Below are 10427 nucleotides of genomic sequence, written 5' to 3'. Positions count from 1 at the left end.
CTAACAAATCTACCCTCCAGCAAGATGGCTGACCAACCCCTCTGGTCATGATGTCCCATGAAGTTAGAAGTACTCTGTTCCTTTGTCTTCTTAGGTAAAGGACCACTTGAGGTTGTCTGTGCCACTCTTTTTTAGTGCAGTGAACTTGCAAAATGGATTCTTCTCAATATTATCCCCAAAGTAAAGTTCATTCAAGCTGTGAGGAAGGTGACTGAGTTTCCTGATGAGGGAGGTCTCATGCTGGTTTCTTCCCTGGCTGGTGTTTGCTAAAATGCAAGCTGATCTGTTTCCTGCAATCTCCTCCCTTGTTAGCTTGATGATCCTTTCTGCTTATTTTCTACATACATTGCATTCTCACTGTCTCTTAGTTGACCTTGCAAATACCTTCCAGGCGGCAGAACCACATTGCTTTGTCTGGGGTGGGATAACTTCAGCTCTGCCTGGCAGACACACTTTAATAACAATTTCCAATGTATTTTGAATTTATTATTTGAACGTATGTCACACAATAGTATTAATGATCAGTATGTTATTAATTTTCTATTGCTCTTACATGATACCTTCTAGATACAGGTTATGACAGAGTGAATTGGAGTGCACTGAATTGATCAGACCATCTGAAACTCACTGCTAGATACCAGTGAGCCCCTTGCCTTTTTGCACTGGCTTGCTGCTAGATATAATTAGACACCATATTAACACATATTAGTACTTTCCATTATCAACATCATAAGTGACAGTATAATATGGTCACTTACCCCATCCCTAGGTCCAGTGCACATGCCTCTACAGAAGAAAAGCAGCTTATAGAGACTAGGCTACAGGCCTACGCTACTCTGTTCCAGGCCAAGCTGTCTATTTTACAAAAACAATCCTCTTTTGGTGCATGGTTCAGTCTCCCTTACTTCACAGGCAATCTCTGGTTAATAAGATTTTCTACAACCTTCTCCAGTTTTTTAATCCAAACATTACTTCTTCCTTGGGTAGTTTCCACAGCCTCATGGTTATCCTCTTAGTTCTCTTCCCCAGATTTCTGGAGAGCAACTATGCTAAATGTCTTACTCAGCTAAACCACAGATGTCTCTTTTATAGCTGTTGTGTCATATGATGCTCTCAGTCACCTGACTCCTCTAGAGACTGTTTCTAGACCTTATGTAACAAAAATATGGAGCAGGGAGGGACTGGGATCAGGCCTACCCTTAAAGAGACATGCCAGCCTGTGACAAGCAGAGATGTAGATTTTTTGCCCGTACTGAAAAATGTTCATAAGATTTTTGCATGGCTGGTGTGAGATTTGTCCACCAGAGCCATCCAGAAACCATTTCTTAATATCTTAGCTGATGTGCTCTTATATTTGTCTAAAGTTTCCAATTAATTAATATATTAAAGAGATGATTTGTATCATTGTTGCTACTACCATTATACAATTGCAACAAATCTTGTACAAAGTATATAATGTAATGTGTCAATGGAAAAATTATGATTTGCCAAGTAAGACTATCATGTTTACATGCTTGCATCATCTTTGCATCTGAAGTTATGAATATTGGCTATGTATTTGAACCCAAATGTGTTTGTTCCTGGGTGACACCCACCAGATAGCATTTACATTTACATTTGAGCCAGACAGCTATGTGTTGATGGCTCATTTAGGACACTTCACTCTAGCAATGGACCATTGAAGAAATTCATCCTGCCCAGCAAGTCATTCCTGTGGATGTTTTAGAAAGAATATGGATGATATGCTTATGTGACCATGGACTCCTTCTTGGGCCTGTAACTTTCCACAAACAAAGGATGTGAGCTTTGTTTGAAACATAAAATTTCCAGTTATATGGCAAAGGGTAAAAAAGACCCTTGAAACATCTCCATTTTTCCTTTTTTCTGCTCTGATTCTCGGGACTGTGGAATTACAATTAAAAGGAGCATTTGAACTATGGACTGACGCCCTTCCAATCTTCTGGAAGTTACCAGAGACTAGACAATCCAGCAGTCTATAACATTGCTGCTACAAACCTGATATAAGAACATTGCCATTACTGCATGTATATGATCTATTAACCATTTTAATTCTCTTTTTCTTTGCTTTTATTAATAAACCTTTACACTTTAGTTACTAAATTATGGCAGCAGCATGATTATTGGGTAAAACCTGAGCTATATATTGACCTGGCTAGGTGGCTGATCTCATGGGGTCAGAAGAAACATTTATTTGATTAAATTGGTTTTCAATAACTACTCAACATAAAATCCAGTGTCTGGATTGTTAAATTAACTCCTTGTTAAGTGGTGTCATGAGGTAGAAGTTTACTTTTGTTACTGGTTTATTATAATCTAATGATAGAATAGTCACCAGTTTGGAGTGAGTCTGCCGAATTTCTCAGCAGTTTGTCCTCAATCTGGCATCCTCAGCTTTGACCCACTGAAGACAGTCACACTCCTGCACAGATGAGACTATCTTCTGCACATAGTGGTTAGATGATACACATAGATCCATTCTGGTTCTAACCTCAGGTGCCAGAATTCTACATACACCCAGGCATCTCTGCATCACCAGCACACAAAAGGAATATCAGGAATATCAGGAAAGGGTAGTGACAAAGTGTTCCTATTGTCTCAGTCCGAAGGAGCTTACATTTGTACCTGGAGCCTACATTTGTTATGTGACAGTAAAATCAGAGAGGTTCAGCTCTGGAAAGCAAGGAAAACAACAAAGCATCTGGGCAACAAAAGGGAAAAGAATGGAATTTAGCAGCCTGACATTTTTGGCTTTGATATATTACCCCAGAGAAGAAGGTCCAGTGACTGGACATTCATTTATAAAAGGAGATAGATAAGATTAGATAACAGATATCTTCTGTTGTTGTAATCCCTGGAAGTATAATGCCCCGAGATTTATTTTGGAGAGCAACATCATCATGATGGAGAATACTAAATGGCTTTTAGGACAGTTTGACAGACTTTGCAATTATTGATACGATTATTAAATTACTGTATTGTAACTTCATAAGAAAAAAAATATAAGGATATAAAGTGATGATGATTATACATATAAATTCCATGGGTATACTATAATGTTAACATGCTCAAAACTGCCAAGGTCATACTACATGTCTGCTAGCACTGCAAGTCAAACTTTTTACATCTATTGATTGACAGGCTAGGGATACAATTGTGCTACACAATAACAAAGAGAATATGTTTCTGGGAAGATGGCCAACATTTGTAACATTTGAATATGTGGCTCATGAATCTTTCAGGGATATTGAAACAAAAAGCCTTTCAGCACTGAACAATCAAAACACATTGATGATAAACAATTTCCTGGAACTTGTCCGATTCCCTCCCCACAAACCACAACCATCAGCACCACACCAAAACAAACAAACAACAACAAAATAGCTGGTCATTTACTCATGCGCCCACTTTCTTTTCTCAGATCAACATTCTAAATGTAGGCATAGAAATTTGCTAGAACCAAAATAGACCACTGAGCACTGTATGCTAGTACTCCTTTGTACATTCCTTGTTTACATTTTCTTACTTTCTCCTACTATAATAATAGATCTCCTTCTTCAAAGTGAGTTACAAACACTGGGTAATTAATTTTCACAGCATGACTATAGTATTTTTTCCTGAATTTATGGATGGGGAATTTGACCCAGAAAGGTTAAATAATTTGTCCATGTGGTCTTTAGTGCAAACTGAGGTAACAGATGGAAAAGTGGCTCTTAAGGAGAATGTGTTATCAAATGAGTCAGATGCACTGATAGTACACACTTTCACTTATGGCACTTACTGTTATAACCCAAGACATTCACATCCGTTGATGCTATAATTGGCCTAACACAAAACCCCTAATATTAAAACTCTTACTGTGAGCTCTGCACCACTGTTTCCAAGGAGTTAAGTAGCTTTTATTGGCAGCAAATTCATTCACTTGCATATTGAGATAGGTGATTAGCATATGGAAATGTCATAAAAGCAATTGACTAGAAGTGTGTGGTTATGAGGCATATAGTGTACAGCAGACCTCATTATGCTGAATTAGAGGACTTCTTGTGCAGTAGATTTTTACCTGTCAGAGAGCAGGAATACCTCAATGATTTATAATTCTGATTATTAGGATGTTCTGCATGAGAAGCCCTGCAATTCATCAGACAGAGAGTTCTCAGATGTATAATTGTCTTTCTTGGATCAAACCTCTTTGTTTCAAGAGAAATTTAGGAAAGCAGACCAAAATTTTAAAAAACATAACAGTAAATCTATTGTTGCAATCTACAGTCTCAGCAGATTTAAAGGTTACATTTAGAGTTAGCTAAACAGAAGAGCTTGACTTTCTGCCTTCACTACTGTTGATGAATTGTCTTTCTATTAAATATACACATGCAAATAGATTTCTGTTCTTCCAAGTGGTATCATTCTTACAGGTCTGATCTCAAAAGTCATGTGGCATGTCACAGTTCTGCCATGCTCAAATAACTACTCGAAATGACTGTCTAAATTCAACCTGAGGGTAACTTTGTTGAGATCACTGAAGTTAACCAAAAATGAGTTTGGCCTTGTAGTGAGGGGGAGTGGCATTCCTCTGAGATGGACAGGGAGGGAACCCTAACCACCCCCTGGTGGGTGGAACCAGAACAGACACATCTGATTCACCAGATCAGAAGGGTAGGACAGGAAGTATAAAGGAAGAGCCCAACATCTCAGTTGGGCTACAGCTGCCAGAGGAGGAGCCCGAGCACTATGGCATCAATACCAAGGAGGAACTGCTAGAGCTGCCTTCCACTGTATCCACGGGGACATGAAGGCCTATCCTACAGCCCAAGTGTCATTAACCATGCGTGGCATGACCCAACTAATGACCATGTGGGTTGCCTCGAAGTTACCCTCCCCTTTGTCCTAAGTCAGGACTGGCCAGGATTTCACCAAGTCCTGTGGAACACAGATATCCAGGGCCCATCGGCCCAGATAACCCTAGAAGGGGATGTCATCTGGGGCCCGGATGGGCAACAAGAGACGACTGACTTAGATGACTCACCAGCTATACCTTGCAATCTCAGTGGCCCTGAATGGAGTGGACTATCTCCACCTGTTGAAGAGGCACCCCCTTGGACATGGAGCTGGGTCCAAAGAGATGACTCAACTTTTAGCTGGGCCTATGAACAAATAGCATCCACCGATGGTACCATTATGGACCTGTGGTAGGCCATGTTTTGGCCCTGATTTGACTTTAAACAGGATCGGCTACATCATGACGATCGGGAACCTCGAACCCGTGACCCCAAAGCCAATGTTGTCATCGGGCCATATTGAAACTGTCCCATAACATTCCTGCACAGGCCACCTTGGTGAGGAAAAGACCCTAGCTCACTTCCTTTGGCCAGGCGTAAATTATTACAGTGCCTCCTGCCTGGAGTGCCAGCTGGTGGTGGCCCCAGGAGTGCTAAGAGTCTCTCTGGTCCCCCTTCCAGTGGTGGGGATGCCCTCCAAGAGGGTAGTGATGGATCTAGTGGGACCACTTGAGAAGAGTGTTGTGGGCTTCTGGTACATCCTGGAGATATGCTGTGAAAGTTCCCCTCAAAGGAGTTGAGCCACTGGGACCAGCTGATACCTTCCTTGTTGCTTGCTATCCGGGATATACCCCAGGCTTCCATCAAGTTCTTCCCATTCAAACTTTTGTATTTGTGCCAACCTCAGGAACTGCTTGATTTAATTAATGAGACATGAGAACAGATCCCATGTCAGGCCCAGGGACTCCTCCAGTACATAACACAGTTACAAGAACATCTGGCCTGGGCGGGGGATCTGGCAAAGAGGAACCTCCAGGCTGCCCAAAGGGCCCAGGCCCATACCTACAACTGAGGAACATGTGCCTGAATCTTTGAGCCAGGAGATTGAGTCCCGTCCAAGGAATCCAAGCTGATAGCCCGATGGCAAGGACTATATGAAGTAATCCGCCGAGTAGGCCCAGTTACTTACGAGCTTCACCAGCTAGACCAGTGGAATAAACATTAAATCTCCCATGTTAACCTTCTAAAGACATGGTGGAGTGGGAGGGACACCCTGTATTCAACAGAACTGGACCTGGGAACCCAGGTCCCCATAGTGGATGAGCCATTGTTGGGAATACCCTCAAGGAAAGTCAGAAAAAACAAGTCAAGTGTCTCCTGGAGGCCTTGACAAAGACATTCACATCCACACTTGGGCAGACCACCCTGGTCCAGAACGTCATCCGGACCAACCCCAGAGAAGTGATCCAGGACACAAACCAACTCCTTCTGCGTTGCATGCAGGACATGGTCGAGCAAGAAGTCCAGGCTATGATGGACCTCAGGGTCACTGAGAAGTCCCTGAGCGAATGGCGCCACCCCTTCGTGCTTGTTCCCAAGCTTGACAGAACTCGTGCCTCCTGCACTGACTTTCAAAGCGTCAATGTGATTTCCCAGTTTGATGCATATCAGATGCCATGGGTGGACGAACTGCTGGACCAGCTGGGAGAGGCCTGCTATATTACCACACTTGATCTGACCAAAGGATATTGGCAGATCCCATTGACTCCTGGGTCCAAGGAAAAGATGGCTTTTGTAACCCCCCAGCAATATACCAATTTACCCTGATGCCCTTTGGCCTTTATGGGGACCCTGCAAACTGTTAGTAACTTATGGACTGTTTCCTGAAGCCCCACATTGAGTACACTGTGGCATACCTGGATGAAGTGGTGATCTACAGTCATTGCTTTTTGCTCTGCCCTGCCTGTGGGCTAGGGCCCTGAGACAGCTAATTCCCCATTTTCGAGCCTGTCTCTAGGTGCAACAGTGAGGGAGCATGGCATTTCTCCCAGATGGACAGGGAAGGGTGGATCTGACAACCTATGGGTCTGAAATATTGAGCAGGGAAAATGCAAGGGAAAGATTAGTACTTTGGTCTGCTTTAGTTATTTCATGACAATTTGGTTGAAATGGGAAAGACAATGACCAAAGAAATAACACATTAGCTTACAGGAAAATAAAGTGATGTATGGGTATATAAGCCTCACACTTCAATATAGATGAATAGTTCCAGTTGAGTGCTGGAAGATTTCATGGCTCTTTCTCAATTGACACTACAATTGCCCAGGCTCTGTAATAACAATACAGTCTTGACACCTGTAAAAACAGTAGAGAACAAGGAGGAGTCTGCTTTACTTCTCAAGAAGAGAGTAGAATGCAGTCTCTCCCACAGGGACAAGAGTTGTTAGCAGAAGAAGAACTAGAAGCTGCCAATGAATTCAAGGTCTCCAGTGGATAAGAATAGCCATTAGACACTGGAACATTGAGCCAGGCACCATATGTAGGGCAGTGGAAGACGAGGAGACAGGAAAGCACACATATGAAAGAGAGAGAAACAGAACAGGCGTGTGTGTGTGTGCAGTACTAGTGGTGGGGGGGATTACATGGAGAATGATCCCATCCCCCCTAAAAAAGCTGCCTAAATACTTTCCTAATATCACTTTTCCATAAAACAATTGTTATAGCTCTCATGGGCATGTTGCATGATCATGAACAAAAGGGAAATGGCCTGTACATCGGTGATTGGGGTATGAGGAGGTTGGAGAGGCACCCTTTATTAAAGTGATCCACATTATTAAAGAATTTGGCAACACATTGCTTACAACAGTGATTATGACAATGTGGCTTTATAAAATCCTGCAAAAAACAATTGAATACCATTTTTTTTTAAAGAGCTTCTTCTGTGTTGTCCTTGCTGGCCACATGTGCTAAAATATGTAACCAATGGATACCATAGCAGTACTTATGAGATCTGGATGTATCTAAAGTACAATATATTTCATTTGATGAATCATGTCCATATAATCATAATAATAATCTGTCTCTGCCTATCTACCCAAGTATTTATACTGCAGCATATAAATGCTATAGGAATTGCTCAAATACCCATTAAAATAAACAGGAACTCTTGCTCTCTGATACATCAATAGAACTCTCATTAAATCAATGAGATTTTTGTGTAGATATTTCAGCCCAGCACCATCTTGTAATGTGTGATATGTAACTTCATTTTATTTACTCTGCTTTACTCCTTTCTGTTATTCTTCAGTGTTTGAGTTTATAAAGCAAATATTATTTGCCTTACAGTTGAGCATCTCCTTGAACTATATGAGTTTGTGTGACTATTTAATAGTGATAATTAGGTTAAACCTATTAGTGCAGTAAGTGCATTTCTTATTTGATTTTCTGTGCAAACCTCAAACATCCTTTTTGACATCAGAGCCTCTGGGGTGACTGATAATGTGCATATAGGCATTGCTGATTCATGCAGCATATTTTAATCACATCTCCCATTGCCATAAAATGCAAAAATTCACTGATTGTTTTGACAATAGTCCACTAGAGCTTGTCCCCTTCTGTTGCATGTGAAAGCTGAATTGCTACTTTTTTTTCCTTTACACAAAAGCAAATGTTGACCCTGAAAATAGCTGATTACTTCATGCATTTTACCATTCTTTCTACTACAACAAATAGATAAGATCAGGAATTAAAATAATGGTGGGGATGGCAGGTTTCCTTCCTCTGCTAAAAACAGAAGGAGAGACTCCCCCTCTTGACTGATAATACTAACTATGTAGGCATATCACCTCCTTGTCCTTAGATCCTGTGGTGAGAATTCCAGGCTCAGACTCTGTAGCTCAGATCAAATTCAGAGGTGCTGTGAGGCTACTGCTGAACTTCACCTGATGGACTGGACGGGACCCAGCCCTGCTTTCTCTCATAGTCTTTAAGGTTAGAAGGAACAAACATGATTGTCTAGTCTGACCTCCTGCACTCTGCAGGGTCACAGAACGTCTAGATGAGTTATTGCAGTCCTCAAACCTTGATTTAAAGACTTCAAGGTACTGAGAATCAACCATTTACTCCAGTTCAAACCATCAGGTGACCCACACCTACATGCTACAGAAGTTTAAGCCCAATTCCCTGTTAATCTGATCTGGGGGGAAAATTCCTCCTGGATGGCAAATATGGTGATCAGTTATACTCTGAGCAGGTCAGGGAAACCCATCAGCCACACACCTGGGAAAGAATTCTCTGTAATAACTCAAATCCCTCCCCATCCAGTGTCCCATCTCTGGCCATTGGAATTATTTGCAAATAGTAGTTGCTATTATTGTGATTCACAAGCTTTTGTTCAATTAAGAATTAAACTTGCAGTTCTACTGCCATCATTCAGGATTCACAAAGTACTTGAAGTCAAAAGACAATAGTAGACCTGATTTCAGTGGAGTTACTTCAGAAAAGGTTTTGGCCCACTGTACCTACCCGTTGCTCAGATATCACTTTTCCCTATGAGTCTTGCAGCACCCAGTTCAGAGGAGAAGCAGTATCATAGACTCATAGACTCTAAGGTCAGAAGGGATCAATATGATCAATAAGTCACTTGTTTATTTGTGTGATCAGAAAGGTAAGGCCAGTTGTGTTTTCTATACTGAGGACTAAGGAAGAAGAGATCCACTTTCCCTTTTAAAAATAAATTAAGCAAAAGTTTGGCCCTATCTAAGCATCTTTGAGAGAGAGAAAGAGGCAGTTGCAAGAGAGTCTTCTTCACCTAAAATGATCATCATCCCATATTTAAAGATCCCTTGCTTAGTGCCCAATCTCCTGAAACCTTCATCCATAAAGCTAAATACTCAAAGATGTTGTGCTACTAAATCAGTCATTTGTGTTTGCAGAAACAAGAGCAAGTGGGTGTTGTACCTTCTGGGCAATTTGAAAGGAGAGAGCAACTGGGGCTTTGGATGATTACATCTGCCAAAAGTTTCACTTGACAGGAGAGACATGGCCTGGAAAATACTCTCAGCATGGAATGTTCAACAGTGCACACCTGGTTGGCAATGGGAGCTGCAGCTGCAAAGATTTTCCCCCCCACAAACTGTATTGAGTAGGCCTCCTGCCTGTAACCAGATCACACCATTTGATTTAGTAGATCAGCTGTGTTAAAGCAGCCGGAGACAGATAGTGAATTGGCAGCAGTTTTTTGTTTATGACATAGCACCGACAATATGAACTCATCTCATGCTGGCACTCAGCAAAGGAATACAGAAGAGTTGGCAGTTTTTCAAAGAGACATTATTAAGGGCACAAGAGCCAACTATCCCAATGTATAAGAAAGATAAGAAGTATGGCAAGAGACTACCCTACATTTACCAGGAGATCTTCAATGACCTGAAACTCAAAATAGAGTCCTACAAAAAGTGCAAACTAGGTCAAATTAGAAAGGATGAATATAAACAAAAAACACAAGTATATAGGAACAAAATTAGAAAGGCCAAGACACAAAACTAGAGGAAACTGGCTAGAGGCATAAAGGGTAACAAGAAAACATTCTACAAATATATTAGAAGCAAGAGGTCGGGGTAGGCTCATTATTAA

The sequence above is a fragment of the Emydura macquarii genome, unplaced genomic scaffold (genome assembly GCF_026122565.2).
Source record: "Emydura macquarii macquarii isolate MOO-44397 ecotype Brisbane River unplaced genomic scaffold, CSIRO-AGI_Emac_v2 contig_2406, whole genome shotgun sequence".
NCBI lineage: Eukaryota > Metazoa > Chordata > Testudines > Chelidae > Emydura > Emydura macquarii.
This window is presented reverse-complemented; position numbering follows the sequence as displayed.